The 20630-nt window shown below is 43.4% G+C and overlaps 1 pseudogene; it reads left to right on the top strand.

The window, feature by feature from the left end:
- Positions 1-1911: 1911 nt before the first annotated feature.
- On the top strand, positions 1912-8959 carry LOC125368086 (annotated as a pseudogene).
- The last annotated feature ends 11671 nt before the right edge of the window (positions 8960-20630 follow it).

Raw genomic sequence — 20630 nt, 5'->3', positions numbered from 1 at the left:
GGGCCTCATCTGATTTTAGCATTTCTCTACAGCCTCCAAGAATCACTGGGAAATGGAAGAACATTTCCCTCCATCCAGAACAACACCATAAAGAAAATATTCCAGGAGATGTTGGCAGTGTTTATCCAGACCTGTGTCCATGGGACCAAGTCTTGGTGTAACCCTGTGCCTATGGAGACAAAGGCTTGTGCCCTAGAGATCAGGACATAAATCTGTCACTTGAGTTCCATGGTTGAAATTTTCATGCTGCTCATTTGATCATTTGCCTGATACAAATCACCCCTGAGGGAATTTTCCAGCTACACCATCCCGCTATTAACAGCTCTTACAAAGTCAGGAACCAGTGGCTCATGCATGTCATCCCAGCTATTCAGAAGTCATATCTGAGGATAGAAGTTTGAAGCCAATCCAGGCAAGAAAGCCAATGACACTTAGGACCAACAAGTCAGACTGGCACACACACACACACACACACACACACACACACACACACACACCATCCCACTGATGTTACAGATGTATTTGTTATTTCTCAAATCTGCAAGGTCAGAACAAAGGAAGCAAAGGAAACTCTCCTTGCTCCCAGGAGCTTGAGGAGAGACATGGAGATCCATGAGACAGAGGACCATGGCCCAGATCCTAGAGTGAAGACAGACCCTGGGGCAAAAAGGAAGTCAGAAGAAAAATGCATTGAGGACACATGGCAGTGATTTTTGGGTGATACTATGAATTGAACTTAGGACTTTGAGCCAGAAGTCCAACCCGCACTCTTTGCTATTTTTGTGATCTCTACAGCTATTCTCCAAATTAAGTATTTGTGAATTTCAAACAAATTGAAGTAGAGTGGGGGTTCGCTACAATGAAACAGGGTTCCCCCCAAGGGAGGGGATTCCTGGTTCCCCCAAGAGTCCACCACACAGTCTCCGGCTACAAGGTGACAAAAAGACAGTTTTATTGGGGAAGTAAAAAGTGAACAAAAAGTGAACCGACCGGCCTTGGTCGCAGCCCGGACTCGGGAGCCGAAACTGCCAACCACCTGTGCAGGATCAGGGCCCAGACTCGGGAGCTGGGCCCGCCCGCACGTGTGCAGCCCAGACTCGGGAGCTGGGCTTGTGCACACCTGGGCAGCCCAGACTTGGGAGCTGGGACCGCCCCCGTGTGGCCTTCCAGCCTGGTTATAAGGCAAACATCACAGACAAACTTGTCACACGCAGGTGACCAATGAAGATACAACACTTACAGAGCATGCTAGGCCGCACGCAGGTGGCCAATAGAGTTACAGTCTGTCTCATAATATTCATTTGAACTAACCTATCATTCTAGTTGGAATTGAAGCATGGATTTGGCGGGGCTCACATGATGCAGGCGGATATGCCTACTCACAGCCTGTTCCCTTGAAGCTCCCAGGCCTCAGGTGGTTAATCTACATAACTTATCATAATAAAGAGGAGGACACTGGTTCCCTTGAAGCTCCCAGGCCTCAGGTAGTCAATCTACATAGTAAAGGGAGCTTCCCTGAATAGGGTGGGGGAGGGCTTAGTGGAGATGGAGTTGGCTTCTGCTCTAATCTGAGCTGGAGTCAACCTGAAGTCCCTCCACAGCTATTAATGGCACTGGGCAGATCTGGCCTCCCCATTACACAAATATTAATCCTGTTCTCAATCAATTTCCTTGTATTTCCTCTTGTAGTTCTTAATGCCTGCCATGAACTGAAAATCAGATGAGCACAGAATGTCATCGAATGATTTCAGTTGGGAATTCCCTGTCACAGTCAGAACATTGGGTATATTTTTTATGGAAAAAGTGTGTTTCACACTGAAATGTAGAAAGTTAATGATTGCCTTCACCACTCCCAATGAACAACTCAGACTCAGCCACCATCTACCCCATAATAGTGACAGTGAACTGGGACCAAGAGCCAGACATGCAGGGCTCCGCCATGGCAGAGGACTATCTGTGGTATGCAGGCATTCCTATCCCTGCCATGCTTTATAAAACTGAAATAATCAAAGCAGCCCATGAGTAGTTTGTGGTGAAGGACAAGGACATCATCACAGTGATCTACCCCAAGTCAGGTGAGCAGACAGGGGCACGGCTGTGGGGGAAAGGCCAGGCCTGTGGCCCTACTCCCTCCAGGCTTCCCTATGGAGATTGTGTAGTCCCTCATTTCATTCTTTCCCTTCAGAGAAGAGGCTCTCCCCAGCCCTTTCCACATGGATTCTATGTGCATTGTGAGGTGAAGGCATTGGAGAAACACAGAAGCCTTAGGCCTAAGGCAGGATTGGGTTTTTGATTGTCTGTGGGGAAGGGGGTGAGTGACAGATGGTGAATGCTGAAGAGCTCATAGAAGAATCACATCCAGGTTTTTTGTTTTCTAATTGACTTTATTATTTTAGAGGTGATATACATCAGGGTTTCATTTATATACCTCAGGTAATAAGTGCATTTCATTTCATGTTATGTCTTCTGTTCCCTGCTTCCCTCCCCTTCCCTCGATTTCATGTATACCCACAAATTCCCTACTCCCTTCAATCAATGCCCAGTGCCCTCCACTGCTGCACTTTTTCATTCTTTTTCCTCTGATTCTGTGCCCTTCCAAACACTCCCACAGATGTGCTTGTGAATATACCGCTTATAAACTAAAGAATACAGAGTTATCAGAAAATGAAAAATGAAATTAAAAAAGTCCTTGGTTTCCATCTTTTCAGTTCATTTCAGTATATGTATTATTTTACACAGTATGAAGAGGTGCTTGGCTATTGCAACTTTGTGATTCTCTCCAGGGGCTATCCTCCTTTGGTTTAGAAATATATGTAATTTGTCATATCCCAGTGGCTTTTAGATCTAATTTCCACATGACATAAGAACATATGCTGTTTGTCACTCTACCAGACCTAACATGATTTGTTCTAGTTCTATTCATTTCCTCGTAAATAACATATTGGTGAACTTTATGTGATGTATATTTTACCATCAAGTTTTTTATATAATTCAGATAGACATGAGTGATCTGCACATTTCCTTGTGTCTCCAGGAAACAACTGGCTGAATGAGATTCTGTGTCTCATTCTCAGCAACGGGGATCCGGAGTGGATCCGCTCTGTGCCCATCTGGGAAAGATCCCCATGGACCAAAATGGAATGGGGATCTACAAGAATAAGAGACATGAAGGAGGGCCCCGCCTGCTCACCTCCCACCTCCGCATCCAACACTTCCCCAAGTCTTTCTTCACTTCTAAGGCCAAGGTCAGTGAGATCTGAAGGTCATAATTCAAAGCTAGCTCGGGCAAGAAAGGCTACCAGATTCTTAGCTTTTAGCAACCACCAAAAAACTGGAATTAGAATGTGGTTCAAAGGGGCAGAGCCCTAGCCATCAACAAAACAAAATCGGGGACATTGTCCACACCTGGAGTCCAATACCAGTAACTGACAAAAAAAATAAAATAAAATGAAATCAAAGGTGAGGAAATAAGTCAGACAACAGTGGCTCACACCTTTCACCCTAGTTACTTCAGAGGCTGAGCTCTAAAGAACACAGTTCAAAGGCAACCTGGAAATAAAAGTCTGAACAAACATTACACTGGGAGTCGAGCTGGGAATCAAGTGATACAGCACTAATTTGAATGAAAAAAGTTAATGGCTGTTCCCAGGCCATGACTTCAAGCCCTGGGATTGCTATGCGCGGATGCCACACACACACACAATTCAGGTTCTAAGTAAGTCCTTGAGCAGATCGTTTATAAAACTGAAGTAATCAAAGCAGCCCATGAGCAGTTTGGGGTGAAGGACAAGGACATCATCACAGTGACCTACCTCAAGTCAGGTGAGCAGACAGGGGCACGGCTGTGGGGGAAAGGCCAGGCCTGTGGCCCTACTCCCTCCAGGCTTCCCTATGGAGATTGTGTAGTCCCTCATTTCTTTCTTTCCCTTCAGAGAAGAGGCTCTCCCCAGCCCTTTCCACATGGATTCTATGTGCATTGTGAGGTGAAGGCATTGGAGAAACACAGAAGCCTTAGGCCTAAGGCAGGATTGGGTTTTTGATTATCTGTGGGTAAGGGGGTGAGTGACAGATGGTGAATGCTGAGGAGCTCATAGAAGAATCACATCCAGGTTTTTTGTTTTCTAATTGACTTTATTATTTAGAGGTGATATACATCAGGGTTTCATTTATATACCTCAGGTAATAAGTGCATTTCATTTCATGTTGTATCTTCTGTTCCCTGCTTCCCTCTCCTTCCCTCCATTTCATGTCCACCTACAAGTTGCCTACTTCCTTTAATCAATGCCCAGTGCCCCCCACTGCTGCACTTTTTCATTCTTTTTCCTCTGATTCTGTGCCCTTCCAAACACTCCCACAGATGTGCTTGTGATTTCAGTTCATTTCAGTATATGTATTATTTTACACAAATACGAAGTGGTGCTTGGCTATTGCAACTCTGGGGGCTATCATCTTTTGGTATAGAAATCTATGTAATTTGTCATATCCCAGTGTCTTTTAGATCTAATTTCCACATGTCATAAAAACATATGTTGTTTGTCACTCTAATTGTGGTTTACCTGACCTAACATGATTTGTTCTAGTTCTATCCATTTCCCCGTGAATGACATATTGGTGAACTTTATGAGAACAAATATCACACTGGAAGTGAGCTAGGAATCAAGTGATACACCACTAATTTGAGTGAAAAAGCTCATGGATGTTCCCACGTCATGACTTCAAGCCCTGGGACTGTTATACACACACACACACGCACTCACACACTCACACACACACACTCTTCATATTCTAAGTAAGACTTTGAGTCAATTTTTGATCTTTCCATATACTTCCCATCATGAATGACTTGGCAGAAGAGAGGTCAAGGCCTCACATGTGGGAAAGATGTTAATAATGATTTTTGTTTTTACTGCTTTGTCCCTTTAAGGTGATCTATATCATCAGGAATCCAAAGGATGTCCTTGTGTCCGGATATTATTTCTATCATCACTCAAAGCTCATGAAGAATCCAGAGTCACTGCAGCAGTATTGTGAATGAATGTTTCATCCAAGGCAATGGTGAGTGGGTTGTGAAGTGAGCTGTATGTAAACACTGTGTGTGTGTGTGTGTGTGTGTGTGTGTGTGTGTGTGTGTGTGTGTGTGTGTATGTGTCCTGGGGCTTGAATGCTAGACCTTGCCACTTCTAGTTTCTTTTTTTTTTCTTATTTATTATCAAAGTGATACACAGAGAGGTTACAGTTTTGTATGTTAGGCATTGGATCCATTTCTTGTACTGTTTGTTACTTCCTCCCTTTTTCCCCCCTCCCCCTTCCCTTTTTCCTTCTCCCCTATGAGTTGTTCAGTTGGTTTACACCAAACAGTTTTGCAAGCATTGCTTTTGTTGTCATTTGCTTTTTATCCGGTGTCTCTCGATTTTAGTATTCCCTTTCACTTTCCTAATTCTAATACCATTATAGACAGTTTCCAATGTACTCAGATAAGATACAGTGATAGTGCAGGCACAACCATAGGAATGGGATACAAGAGGATCATCAACAATAGCAGCTACGGTTTCACATGGCATGTTGGAAGTAATTACAACAGTGATATATCACTTGTTTCTATAACATGGAGTTCATTTCACTTAGCATCATCTTATGCATTCATAGGGACATAGCTATTAGGCTCTTGTGATCCTCTGCTGTGACAGCCTAAACCTGTGCTAATTATTCCCTATGAGGGAGACCATAGAATCCATGTTTCTTTGGGTCTGGCTCACTTCACTTAGTATAATTTTTTCCAAGTCCTTCCATTTCCTTATGAATGGGGCAATGTCAATATTTCTCATAGAGGCATAAAATTCCATTGTGTATATGTGCCACATTTTCCTGATCCATTCATCTACTGAGGGGTATCTGGGTTGGTTCCATATTTTAGCCATGACAAATAGTGCTGTGATGAACATGGTTGTGCTGGTGGCTTTAGTGTGTTCTTGTTTGTGGTCTTTTGGGTAGATGCCCAAAAGTGGGGCTGCTGGGTCATAGGGGATCTCTATGTTTAGCCTTCTGAGGAATGTCCATACCACTTGCCAGAGTGGCTGAACCACTTTACATTCCCACCAACCATGAAGTAGGGTTCTCTTTTGGCCACATCCCCTCTTCGAGTTTCCTTAACTCAAGGTTTTGGCTCAACCACATTAGCCACACCACCACTTCTATCTTTTTAGGGATTAATTAGAGTTAAGAGTGTCATGGTACTTTTCTTTCTGAGGTGGCTCTGAATCATGATGCCCACATTGCAGCCTCCTGAACAGCCTGAATGGCGGCAATGAGACACTGATGCCCCGAGATGGCATACATATCCCAAGTACATATATGTGAAATATATTAGACATATACAATATATCATATGTGTTACACTATATATACCATATGTAGTATAGGTATACTATATATAATATTATATATAGTATATATAAGCATACACAAATATTTATAACTCATATATTTTATACTAGTACTATTTTATACACTATATAGTATATAATATATCCTATATTTTATATAGGATATATTATATATCATATCTATTTGATATTTATTTTATTTATATATGCTCAAATATAAATGCAATATATACTTTACATAAACATATAAGATTAAGAAATATATATATTTCATTTACATGTATGTATGTATGTGGCCGGTACAGGGGCTTGATCACGGGGCCTAGGGTCTATCTCTGAGTGTTTGTTGCTCAAGGTGAGCCCTATAACACTTCAGCCACAACAACACTTCTAGCATATTTGAGTACATTATTAGAGATTCGAGTCTCAGAGAATTTCCTGCTCAGGCTGGCTTGGTAGAAAGAACCTCAGATCTCAGCCTCCTAAGGACATATTATTACAGGCATCAGCCACCAGCACCTGGCCTAATTGTGATACTTTAACCTGTGAATATGCACGTGATTTTTGTCACTTATGCCTCAAAGAAGCTGATGTGGACAAGGGCAAAGGGTGGAAAACATAGACCCAATTTAGTCATCCAAGAGTGCATTATTTATGACATGTTCTCCCAACTTGCAGTGTCACATAGTTCTTGGTATGCACATGTCCTGGGCTGGATTTCTATGCAAGAGAGGGAGAACATACTGGTGCTCAGTTACGAGGCCCTCAAGAAGGTAACCATCCATTTTCCACGTACTCCACTGCCCCCTAACCCTGACTAACATCTGTTCTCATAGACATCACTCCACCTGTCATATTTCACAATCCTAGACATTCAGGCGGCTGAAATCTGAAGACCCAGTTTCAAATTCAATCCGGGACAGGAAAGTCCATAAGAGTCTTCTCTTCAATTGACCTCCAAAAAGCCAGAGTGGAACTCAAGTGGAAGAGTGCAAGACTTGGGCACAAAGGCTCAGGGACAGCACCCTGACCCTGAGTTCAACCACATAACAGACACACTCACCCACTCACAGACACACACCTCTCCCAGACATACAAAGACATTGAAGAAATCTGTCTTGTTCAAAAATTAGCTGTGGGTCACCAGGGTACCTGTTGTATTAATCTTTGCCTTAATATTGTTAAATTCACACTTGAGAATTGTCCAAATGCCTTTCTCTACTTCTGGTAACCTCCAGGCTCTGTGCCCTGGTTGTGTTAATGCTAACCATAAAATGACATCCAGGTCCTCACCTGTGTGATTAAATCCTCTGGTCCTCCGTCCGTTCCCCTTCCATCCCTTCCTCCCTCCCTGCTTCCAGCTCTGTCACACGAGTCTGTCATTGTGCTTGGCTGCCTGTCCCTTCTTGTGCTGCCTCCACTACTCCCTCCTTCTGATAGCTGCTCCATGTTCTCCTTCTCCTGCTTTTCCTTCTTGCAGGACACGAAGCGCACTGTGAAGAACATCTGCCAGTTCCTGGGGAAGAACCTGGAGCCCAAAGAGCTAGACTTGGTCCTGGAGAACAGCTCCTTCCGGGCCATGAAGGAAAACAAGAAGTCCACTTTCAGCATGATGGGGAAGGAGTTACTTTCCTGCTGGCATCAAAATGACAAGGAGAGTTATAGATTGCTGTGGTTTAAAGATCTGTCAGACACCAAAAAGGGAAATCTAGACAGAACCTTGCCTCATGAATATGATGTTATGATTTCTTTTCCTGTCAGTTGTTGAGTTTGGGCACTCTCCTTGAGCTTTTACTCTAAAGTTACCACTCTACCACTTGAGCCACAGCCCTACATTGGTTTCTGGTGGATCACTGGTGATAAGAGTCTCATGGATCTTCCCTTCTGGGGTGGCTTTGTATCTCCATCTTCAGATGACAGCAGCTTGAATAGCTATTACTACAGGTGAGAGGTGTCAGTACTAGGCTATTTTCAATATGTTCTTAACCTGCAGCTTGAACACGGGCCTAGAATCTGTTTCTGAGCTTGTTATTTTTAAGTTTTTACTCATGGCTGGTGCTCTAGACCTTCCAACACAACTCTTCTTCTGGTTTTAGTTGGTTCATTAGAGATCAGAGTTTCATAAACTTTCCTGCCCTGAGGTAACTTCAAACTTTCATCCTCCAACCTCAGCCATTAGAGTAGCTAGGTTCCCTGTGGTGTGCCACCAGCTCCTGGCAGGCTTTATGTATGAATTAGACACTGTGATTTTTTCATCTCAGAATGGCTTTTTCACTCCATTGCCTATCTCGTCATTGAGAGGTTTCTCCTTTGGCTGCACAGCTCTCAGTTCTTTGTACATTTGGCATAATCGCCCTGCATTTCCTGAAGAGCAGGTGAAGAGTCTCTCTCGATCCACAATGGTTTTTATTTTGTTGTTACTTTGGGTTTTAGCTTGGCCTAAAGAGACTGTTTAGGTTTTTACAGTTATATTTATTGTTTGATCTATATTTTATTTGCTAAGGCTTTAGAATCCAGTCAGAAAACTATAACCTATGTCTCTTTTATCTGCAGATATCCCTGTGGTTCCTGTGTGAATTGAAGGTTTCAGGATTGCATTGAAATACCATCTTTATGCTAAGCCTGTTTTCCGTAGTTTGGTTATCCTCATCATTGTCCAGTCTTTCTTGATTTTATTTTTCTCCTATTCCACATTAATTCTTTCTGCTTTCCTGTTTCTTCATTGCCTGTTCTAATGCACCTCCCAAGTCCCCCAACCCTGGTATTCTGCCTTCAGTTTGATACCCTATGTCAATGGAATACCTCAGAGTTTTGGGCTGAACAACCACGAAATTCATCATTGAATTCACTGAAATTCTGGTAAAGATCTTTGCTAGCCTGGTGTTTGTTGCTCCTATCTCAAACCCTGTCACTCAGGAACTTGCCATCTGAAGACCATGTTTCAAAACCAGCCCAGGCAGGAAAAGTGTGTGAGATTCTTATGGCTCTCCTATTTTTTTTCAAATTTTTATTATTAAACTGATGTACAGAGAGGTTACATTTTTGTATGTTAGGCATTGTGCTGTTTGTTACCTTGTCCCTCATACCCCCCTCCCTCCTCCCACTTTCCCTCCCCCCCCCCCCCCGAGGTGTTCAGTTCACTTACACCAAACAGTTTTGCAAGTATTGCTTTTGTAGTTGTTTGTGTTTTTTTACCCTGTGTCTCTCAATTTTGGTATTCCCTTTCAATTTCCTACTTCTAATACCAGTATACATGATTTCCAATATACTCAGATAAGATTACAGAGATAGTGTAGGTACAACCACAGGAAGGTGATACAAGAACATCATCAATAATAGAAGCCAGCACCATTTGTTAAAGAGGATATCTTTCTTCCAAACTATTGTTTTAGCTCCTTTATCAAAGATTAAGTAGGCGTAGTTCTGTGGATTTATTTCTGGGTCTTCAATTCTGTTCCATTGGTTTTCAGGCCTGTTCCGGTGCCAATACCAAGCTGTTTTTATTACTATAGCTTTATAATACCTCTTGAAGTTGGGAATTGTAATTCCTCCATCACTGTTCTTTCTGCTTAGGATTGTTTTTGCTATTCTAGGTCTTTTATTGTTCCATATGAATTTCTGGATTGCTTCCTCTAGTTCCTTAAAAAATGGTGTTGGGATATTAATGGGTATTGCATTGAATTTGTAGATAGCCTTTGGCAATATTGCCATTTTGATTATATTAATCCTCCCAATCCAGGAGCATTGGAGGTTTTTGCATTTCCTTAGTTCTGACATAATTTCATTTTTCAAGCTTTTAAAGTTCTCCTCAAAGAGGAGTTTCACTTCTTTAGTTAAGGTTAGTCCTAGGTATTTTATGCTTTTGAGGGCTATTGCAAAAGTAGTTGCTTTCCTTATTTCCGCCTCGGTCTTCAGGTCGTTAGCATAGGGAAAGGCCATTGATTTTTGAAGGTTTATTTTATATCCTGCAACTTTGCCAAAGTTTTGGATCAGCTCTAGTAGCTTGGGGGTAGAGTCTATGGGATTCTTTAGGTATAGGATCATGTCATCTGCGAAGAGAGAAAGTTTAACTTCATCTTTTCCTATTTGGATCCCCTTTATATTTTCTTCTTGCCTGATTGCTCTGGCTAGGAATTCTAGTACTATGTTGAAGAGCAGGGGAGAGAGTGGACATCCCTGCCTTGTTCCTGATTTTAAAGGGAATGGCTTTAGTTTTTCACCATTTAGAGTTATGCTTGCTGTTGGTTTGTCATAAACTGCTTGATTATATTCAGGAATGTTCCCTGGAACCCCAGTTTTTCCAGGGCTTTTAGCATGAATGGGTGCTGGATTTTATCGAACGCTTTTTCCACATCCAGAGATAAAACCATGTGGTTCTTTACCTTGCTCCGGTTGATGTGGTGGATTACATTAATTGACTTGCGTATATTAAACCAACTTTGCATCCCTGGGATGAATCCAGTTTGATCGTGGTGTATGATTTTTTTGATGACCTGTTGAAGTCGATTGGCCAGAATTTTGTTGAGAATTTTTGTGTCTATGTTCATCAGGGAAATTGGTCTATAGTCCTGTTTCTGTGATGAGTAGCTGCCTGGTTTTGGGATGAGGGTTATACTGGCTTCATAGAATGAGTCTGGTAGTGAACGTTCTCTTTCAATTTCATTGAAGAGTTTGAGAAATATTGGTGTGAGTTCTGTTTTGAAGGCCTTGTAGAATTCTGCAGTGAATCCATCTGGACCTGGGCTTTTCTTGGATGGGAGATCATTTATTGCCGTTTCTATTTCAATACTGGATATGGGTCTGTTTAGAAGGTTTAAATCTTCATGTCTAAGTTTGGGGATATGAATTTTTTCTAGGAAATCATCCATTTCTTCCAAGTTCTCGAATTTGTTGGCATAAAGGTTTGCAAAATAGTCCCTTATTATTTTCTGAATTTCGGTTATTTCTGTGGTGATGTTACCTGTTTCATCTCTTATCTTGTTTATTTGAGTGTGCTGCCTTCGGTTTTTGGTCAGGTTTGCCAGGGGTCTGTCTATCTTGTTGATTTTTTCAAAGAACCAACTCTTTGTTTTGTTGATTCTTTCGATGTTTTTTTTTTCGTCTCTAATTGATTTAATTCTGATTTGATTTTAATTATTTGCTTCTGTCTATTGACTTGGGGTTTGGCTTGTTGTTCTCTCTGAAGGAAATTAAGGTGCTTCCTTAAGTTATTGAGTTGCTGTTTCTCCAGTTTGTTGGTGCATGCACTCAGAGATATAAATTTTCCTCTGAGTACTGCCTTTGCTGTGTCCCAAAGGAGCTGGTACTTTGTGTCCTCAACTTGGTTGAATTCCATAAACATTTGAATTTCCGATTTAATTTCTTCAGTGACCCACTGTTGGTTCAGCAGTGTGTTGTTTAGTCTCCATGAATTGTAGGATTTTCTGTGGTGGCTGTTTGAGTTGAGCTCTAATTTTATTCCATTGTGGTCTGAGAGAATGCAGGGAATGGTTTTGATACTTCTGAATTTGTACAGATTTTCTTTGTGCCCTAAGATGTGATCTGTTTTGGAGAATGTTCCATGTGCTGCGGAGAAGAATGTGTATTCTGTTGTTGCTGGGTGGAATATTCTGTAGAAATCTGTCGGGAGCTGAGCTAGCAACTAAGCTCATCCTGACCTCTGGCCGTGCTGATGTCGCCAGAATGTCGGGAGCCAAACTAGCAGCTAGATTCATCCTTACCACTGGCTGTGCTGTTATCACTAAGATGTACCAGATGCAAGGAACTTTGCTCACGGGCAGTATCCGGAATTGCTTTGCCATTGTCTGCACCTTGCTATGTCCGCCAGAGTAGATTCCTATGTTAATCTGCCTTTTCCTGTGTTTACCGTAATCAAATGTTTGCCAACTTCAAAGCCCCTGTGTGTTCTTAAATTTTAACTACCCTATGCTATTCCCTGGTTCCAAAACTGCATATAAGCTGGAAGTTAAGAATAAACTTGGCTGCAGTCTTGAGGTTCAACCTTACGGCTGCAGACCTCCCGTACCCCATCTTTGTCTCTTGTCTTTTTTCTCTTGCCTTATTTTTCCTTTTCCGTATCCCTGCCGCCCCTCAGTCAGGATTTCTGTTCCCCTGCCGGCTGGCCCGGCAGGGATATCGGTTAAGTCTAGTTGGTCTATGCAATTTTTAAGATCTGTGGTTTCTTTGTTCAGTTTTTGGCATGTTGATCTGTCCAGAGGTGATAGTGGAGTGTTAAATCCCCAACGATCAATGTGTTTGGGTCTATGAGTGTTTTGAGAGTCAGTAGTGTTTGTTTGATGAAGTTGGGTGCTCCTGCATTTGGTGTGTAGATATTTAGAATGGTTATATCTTCCTGTAGGAGAGATCCCTTTACTAGTATGTAGTAACCTTCTTTGTCTCTTCTTACCTTTTTTAATTTGAAGTCAATTTTGTCTGATACTAGGATTGCAACTCCAGCCTGCTTATGGGGGCCATTTGCTTGATAGATTTGATTCCAGCATTTCACTTTTAGAAGATGTTTACTTTTGCTGGATAGATGTGTCTCTTGGAGGCAGCAGAAAGATGGGTCTTGGTTTTTGATCCAACTTATGAGCCCATGTCATTTGATTGGAGAATTAAGTCCATTAATGTTGAGAGTTAGGATTGAGAGATGATCATTTGTTGCTTTCATTATCACTATCTTGTTTAAAGCTGTGTCTTCCCATTTCTTGATCTGATGTTTACTATTTAGGGTTCATTTCTCTGTCTGTATTGGGATCTTGTTTATTTTCCCTGTATAGTACATCTTTGAAGATTTTCTGTAAAGCTGGTTTGGTGGAGATATATTGTTTCAGTTTTTCCTTACTGTGGAAGACTTTTATTTGACCTTCGGCTATGAATGAGAGTTTGGCCGGGTATAGAATTCTTGGTTGGTAGTTATTTTTATTTAGTGTTTGGTATACTTCATTCCATGATCTCCTTGCTTTCATGGTCTCTGCTGAGAAGTCTGGGGTAATTCTGATTGCTTTTCCTTTATATGTGATTGTTTTCTTCTCCCTAACAGCTTTAAGGATTCTTTCCTTGTACTCTACTGATCTTGTTTTGATCACAATGTGTCGATGGGATGTCCTATTCTGGTCTGGTCGGTTTGGGGTTCTAAATGCTTCTTGTATCTGTATAGGCCTTTCCTTCTGGATATTTAGGAAGTTCTCAGCTAATATTCTGTTAAATAGGTTGCCTATGCCATTAACCTCTTTCTCCAAGTTTTCCTCAATACCTATTATCCTTAAATTGGGCTTCCTGATTGTGTCTTGAATCACCTGTAGCGATCTGTCTTGTTGATTGCACTGTATTTGTATTGATTTTTTATCTTTTTCCATAGAATCTAAGGAATCTTCAGCTCCTGAAATTTGATCCTCTGCTTCAGTTAGTCTAGACTGTAGGCTAGCTACTTGATTTCAAATCTCTTTTCCTTCTGACTGGGCTTTCCTGATGATTTCCATGTCATTTCTTAGGTCTTGTATGGACTTCTTTACTTCATTAACTTCATTACTTTGGTTTTGAGTGTTGTCTCTCAAATCTTTAAGCTGGGTAGCTATCTTTTCATTTGACTCTTGAAGTTCATTTATCTTTCTATTTGTGGATGCCATGAAATTCTCCATTAATTTTTGTTTTGCCTCCTCACACTCTAGAATAATTGACTGAAGAGATTCAAACTTTTCATTTATCATGTTTATCAGTAGACTTTGTAGAGCATTTTGGGGGTTCTCTTCTATGTCTTTGATTGACTGCTCTGCTTCCTGGTTGGCTTGAGTGGGGGATAAGACTTCATTGTTTGCCATCATTCTTGTGTTCCTTCTGCCCATTTGAATTGGGAATGCCAGTCTACCAGCACCTGTGAGCACCGTTTAAGACCCAAAGCAGCCCTTACCAAGAACTGTTGTGTAAATCTTACAAGTTCACAATTATATACAGATACCCTGTATACCTGTCTATAAAATTAGATTTGGTGCTGGGGATATGGCCTAGTGGCAAGAGAGCTTGCCTCGTATACATGAGGCCCTGGGTTCGATTCCCCAGCACCACATACACAGAAAACGGCCAGAAGTGGCTCTGTGGCTCAAGTGGCAGAGTGCTAGCCTTGAGCAAGAAGAAGCCAGGGACAGTGCTCAGGCCCTGAGTCCAAGCCCCTGGACTGGCAAAGAAAAATAAATAAATAAAATAAAATAAAATTAGATTTGGTGTTCCTAAAGAATACAATTTCAATATAACAACCAATCCTGGGCCCTGTATTCCGTAGTTACTTATTTACTGTTACAACCCTATAAGCAATTCTTGTTTTATATTAAGTTCTTTTAGGACTGGCTTTCTCTATGAACCCCTTTGTTTCACTCGGATGAAGCTGGGATACCCTCCATCCAATAACCAGGAGTCAATGGAAACTGGAGGTCCAGGCAGTAAGTCAGGAGGGTAAGTTGGAGGTAGTAAAGAGAATAGAGGCAAATGTATTGGGGAGGGGGGGTGGTGATTTTGGTTTAGTTTCAGTGACGTGGAAATGTGGAGAAGAGTAGAATCAGTAGAAAGAACAAGGTTAAAAGGATAGACAATGGAGAGTTAGCAGAAAAGAGTGGAGGTGTTATTCATAGGAAAGTAATTTTTAAAGAAAGAGAAAGCAAAGAGAGAAATAAAGTAAAAATAGTGGAAGACAGATGCACAAAACAGAGAGAAATTATTTAAAAAATAAAAAACATAAAAAGGAAAAAACCCAGAAAAGGAACAACCCAAACAAACAGAAAAGAAAAAAACTTGATAAAACAAACAGGTAAAAATAGGAAAAAAACAAACAAACAAACAAAAAAAACAAAAAAAACCCCACGACGTTTCAGAAGTGAAAAAATAATTTTTTTTTTAAAGTTTAAAAAATGTTTGAAGAGGAAAAAAAAATGGAGTCCTCCTTGTTTGGGTGGTCTTTCCCCAGTCTCTGGTTTCCTTGCAATGGTCTGCAGTCTATTTTCCTGATTGGCTGGGTCTGAATTGATTTCAGTTTGCAGGTGGTGGTTCTGTTCTGACCCTTCTCCCCTGTTGGTGCAATCCTGGGTCTCTGTGGTTTGCACAGCTTGCAGATAGGCCTTGGGCGTCCTCTGTAGATGGGGACTTGAGCAGTCTCGGGGACTTGAGCAGTCTCGGGAACCGTGGCTCCTCTGTCTGCTGTGGGGCCGCTGCCTTTAACACCTGGCTTTGAATAGGCTGTGGACCCAGCAGGGCGGGGCGCCTCTGGCCTGTTTTACCCGGGTGAGAGTTGCTTGCCTGGGTGTGGCGGCCTCCTTGGCGGAGGTGGCTATGGAATGCAGCTCCGTTTTGGGCTGGGAATTGGGCTTCCTCTGTGATGGGACCGTTTATCTGTCTCAGGAACTATTTGTTCCCCCATCTGGTGTTTCTGTGCCGCTGGGAGCTGCTCGCCGCTTTTGCTTTAAATTTATAAATTCCGGTGGGCAGGACGGGGCACCTCTGGCTAAGCCAAGGCCCAGGACACGCCTCCCGCCAGGGCAGGGGGCGTTCTCCTGGGTGGAGCTGGCTCTCACTGGTCGGTCCCTCTTGCCCTTTTCAAAGATGGCTCTTTTGACCTCGCTTTCCCCAGGCCCGCTTTAGTTCCAATCTGGTCTGACCCTATGCCAGTGGCAAAGATGGCGCTTTGCTCTGGCGGTGGGGGTAGGGCTGCCTTCCAGAATCTGCTCTGTGGGCGCGAGTGAGAATATCTTTCGTGGGGCACTCACGCTTTCTCTGCGATTTCAGGTCGTCTGTGCTCAGCCGCCGTCTGGAGGATTTCTCCCTGGTCTACGCTGTGTGCTTTAGCTGTGCGGAGTGCAGGTTGCTGTGCTGGGCGCTGTTCCGGTGCCGGCACTGGCGTGGCGGCAGGATGCCCCCCGGAGCTCAAATCTGTGTTTTCAGATGAGCTAAGTCGATTTTTCCTTCCTGGCCAGAATCCCTGTACTGTTAGAACTTACTCTGGCTGTCTTTCTAGGAGTAAAATTTTCTATGGGGTGAGAAAACTGAGATTTCAGAGGGATCTCAGCTAGGGCTCTGCTGCTCCTCTTCCGCCGTCTTCCTGGAAATCTCTTTCCCAGTGATTCTTGAAAGCTGTAGAGAAATGCTGAAATCAGATGAGGCCAAATGTACAAAGGACACAGCCACCTACTCCCTGTCCTTTCCCTACTATGGTCAGTGAGGTCAGACAGAAGCAGTGTTATGTAACGTGTGTGTGTGTGTGTGTGTGTGTGTGTGTGTGTGTGTGTGTGTGTGCCTGGATGTTGGGATTGAGCTTTGTTTCAAGGTTGCTGTCTACCACCTCATGGTGAATTAGAGATTAGCAGCCTCACTTCCTTTTCCTGCCTGTGCTGGACTGGTACTTGATCTTCAGATCTCAGCTTCCTGAGTAGCTGGGATTGTGGGTGTGAGTCCATGGCACATGGCCATCCAAGAGCTCTACCAGATTTTGAGTGAATTCTAAGATGGATTAGGTGTTATTTAGCCCTAATATCACTGAGGAATATTCTTTGATAGAGGAGATCAAGCTGAAACAGAATACCTTGGCTCTGTGATCAGGCATGTGCCTCTATAACTCCATTTGACTTTTGTGGTTCCATCTTAAACAAGTGACTGCACCCTGACCCGTGAAACTAGTTTCTTATGGTTTGACATGTAAGTATATGTATCTATTGTCCACTGTGTCATTTATGGTCACTTGGTAGCCACCATAGAGACAGTCATGAAAATGGGTCATGTTGCCCTTGCCCAATGCTTGCTTACAGCCTTGTTTTAACTTCTATAACTTCATGCTTGACTTGTACCTGCATGAAAAGAACCATTAGGGACTTCCTCCCCTGAGCAGTCAAGGAGGTAGGTTTTCTGTTTCAAAAAGGGCCATGAGGTTAGTTTTGGTACTGTACTTGTTGTGTGTCTGGGGGGGGGGGGGGTGTGAATGTCCCAAAACCCAGGTGTAGTTGCGAGCCAGCTAATAACGACTTTCTAATGACAGCACTCTGTCCATGTGATCTCTCTTGTGGTCTTAGCCAAACATTTTGGAGGCTCCAGTGAGATCCCAGGAGACAAGACCTGGACCTCAGGTTGTCATGGCAGGTGGTTGGGCACCAAGGAGATATACCTAGTTGGTTCCTAGGGGAGATGCCATTTAGCACATTCCATGGTCCAAGGAAGTACACTTCTATCTTCCCTGATGCTGTTGAGGCCCCAAGTCCCCCAACCCAAATGGTTTTTCCATCATAAGAAGTCACCTGTTCATGGAGACCTCTGGAGTAACGTTTGGAACACCATGTTGTGGAGCACAAGGTGGAGCACAGGATGGGACTATCCATCTGGTGTCCTAGGCCTTGGTAGACTTCACTGGCCCTGTGTAATTGACTCAAGCCTTTCTTTGAACTTTTTTGACAGATCTTTGTGTGTAAATACATGGTGGCTGTCAGGTCTTTGTTCTGTTATTGCTCTTGTTAGTGTTTGTCCAGATTTTTCAGCTGTTTTTTGTTTTTGTTGTGGCCTCATGAGCGAGAAACTCCATTGAGGCATAGGTAAAGGTGACAAATGAGTTTTATTAGTCTGCACTTCTCTGCTCCTGGCTACCCCAGAACTAGGAGCATTTGCAGCCTCCAAGGGGGTGTTTATTCTTTCTTGCTTTCAATAGGCTTCTCTTTTCCAAAGGCCTCTTTGCAGGCCTGTTCTTCTCCATGGACTGCTGCGGTCTCCATGGGTCATGGCTCTCTACGGGTCATAGCTCTCCACTGACCTTGGCCCACCTTGGGCCTCAACTCTCCTCAGTCCTCTGCTCCACAGGCCTCTCCCCTCTGCTGGTGTGGTGCTCCAGCTACTCTGGCCTACCTACTCTGCAGGGCCGGATTCGGGCCTCTCCTCACTGGTCGTGGGTTCGGGCCTCCCCTCATCGCTGATCCTGGCTCAAGCTTCTCCTCACTGCCTGTCGGACTGGGGCCTCCCTGTGCTGCTGCTCTGGCCTTGGGCTTCATCTCACCGCCAGTCTGAGCTCGGGCCTCTCACGTCCTCTGCCCTGGGGGCTTCCCTCAGGCTTGGGGGAAACCTGGGCACTGTTCAGCTCCATGAGACAGCTCTTGGCCCCTTGCTTTCTCTGAGTTTCTTGCTTTTCTGGAAATCCCACCCGGTTCCCTACAGTGAGGGGACCTGCTTCTGGTCCCTGTAACTTGGGACACCTCTGTGAGCTTGGCAAAGACTCCCAGGTGGGGCAGGATCCCCTTTTACCCTCAAAGCCTCATTCCGATGGGCCCTTACACCTGCCTTGGTCTCATCCCCTGGGTCCTGGGCCAAGCATCTCGGCCCCGGGACACTCATCGTCCCCTCACCACCCCTCCTCCACCAGAGGCGAAGGCTTCCCACCATGTTTTGTGGACCCGGGAGAGGATCGCTTCTGAGGCAGAATTAAAGAGCCTGGGAAGCATTTGGTGAAAAATGTCTTGGAGTAGGGGGAGACAGCCCCCTGGCTGCCCAGGAGGAAAAGGACTTATTTACTTAACATCTGTTGGCTAATCTGCTTTGAAAGAGACAAAAAAAGGCTTTCAGATATTGTTGATGTTTGCTAAGTTGTAGATTCAGTTAAATTCTGCTTGTTTTGCTAAATCCTAAACTTTCTCTAGCGTTGAGCACATGGTAGAGCCCACCCATCCCCCAGGGTATGTGCGTGCCAAATTCCTCAAGGCTGGGCAGGGACTTGAGGCTCCCAATAACCCTGCCCCCCCCTTTTGAACTCGGTAACTGTGGCCTTGCAATGAAGGTGTCTTGCTGTGAGCCTGCTAAGGCTCTGACTAGCTCCACCACCATTAAGCCGTGCCACGTGTCTGTTCTGTTCGTGTCCTGTCTCCCATCTCCTGGACCTTCTCTGGTCATAGCATCCCACTTCAGCTCCCCACTGGAGCTGAACTGGTTTTTCAAAATGTGACTTCTTCATTTCCTTGCCAGATAATCTGTGAAAATTTTTGTTTCCTAGGAAAAGTTTTTTGTTTTCTAACTGACCACGTGGTTCTAACTTATGGGCAAAATAATATCATTTTGCCACTGGAATTCCAGGAGACTTACATGGCCAATTCAGAAAAAGAAAATTTTTTCTAAGCACACCCAAAGCTTGTGCACAACTATCTGTATGTGTGTCTGTCTGTGGGTAAGACATGTAAAAACTAGCGCCATGGTTTAAAAATCACTTGCCTTTTAAACTATTTTAACTTGCTTAAGTTTTGTTAAACGGATCCTTGCAGCCTATAGTTGGAGTCACAGTAAACAGCCTAGAGGCATCCTGACTTATCACCAGACTCCAAGCCAACCCCCCCCCCCAAAAACCCAGGTTTTAAACCCAAACTGATCATGTTTGTGTGCAAGCAAATGTGTCTAACAAAAACTCCAAATGGTTCAAATATGCAGCATGTGGTATACAATGGTGTAAAATCAGTGTGTTATTTTTTATGTCTATCTATGCTAAAAGTCAAATGTACATCTGATCCTGACAATTCTTTGGTATAGACTAAGATTTTGCTTCTCCATTTTTCTCTCCTGCGCTCTCATAAACTCTTCAGGATTAATATTTTGCTTAATAGGATACAGGTCTACATGTGTGCTAGCTGTGTGGACTGTGGTGGTTCATGAAGCTGCCTCCACAATCTGCTCCCAAACTGCCTGGTGTCACTGATTCCTTATTCTCTCTCTCGTTCATAAAAAACTGCTCAGGGAATCTAGGTGTCCTGTGAAGATTTTGACAGGCCCAGAGTGCTCCTGCCCTGGCTCTGCCCCACCCCATCCCAAGATTAGAGTTGGGTTCATAACAGTCCTATCATAACAGAGTTACTCCAGATTAAAAGCATCAGAGTTAGTTTGGTGGCCACAAGGTTGCCTTGGGGTAGCATTGGTCTTCCCTCTCCATGTCTCAAAAACTGTCATGGCTGCTGCAGAGAGCAGACTTGGTTGGCCTTTGGTCTGTGTGGATTTTGTGACTAGGAAGATGGTTAAAGGCCCAAGCCTTCTAAAATCTGTTTAAAGTTGTCATCCTGCTTAAACCAGTAGAGCATCAGCCTACAAAAGCCAGAGTACTCAGTAAACAACCAGGAAATACTGGGAGATTTCAAATGTCTTTAACCAGTCTGTGTAGAATTTTGCAGGCAACCCAGCAGGAGGTGTGACAATCTATCCAGGGGACTCTGAGAGATGCTACTACAGCCTTGCCCAGATCCAACCCATCTCTCC

Source organism: Perognathus longimembris, chromosome 20, assembly GCF_023159225.1.
Source record: "Perognathus longimembris pacificus isolate PPM17 chromosome 20, ASM2315922v1, whole genome shotgun sequence".
NCBI classification, from domain to species: domain Eukaryota; kingdom Metazoa; phylum Chordata; class Mammalia; order Rodentia; family Heteromyidae; genus Perognathus; species Perognathus longimembris.
The sequence above is the reverse complement of the archived record's forward strand: the minus strand, read 5'-3'. Positions and strand labels throughout refer to the sequence as shown.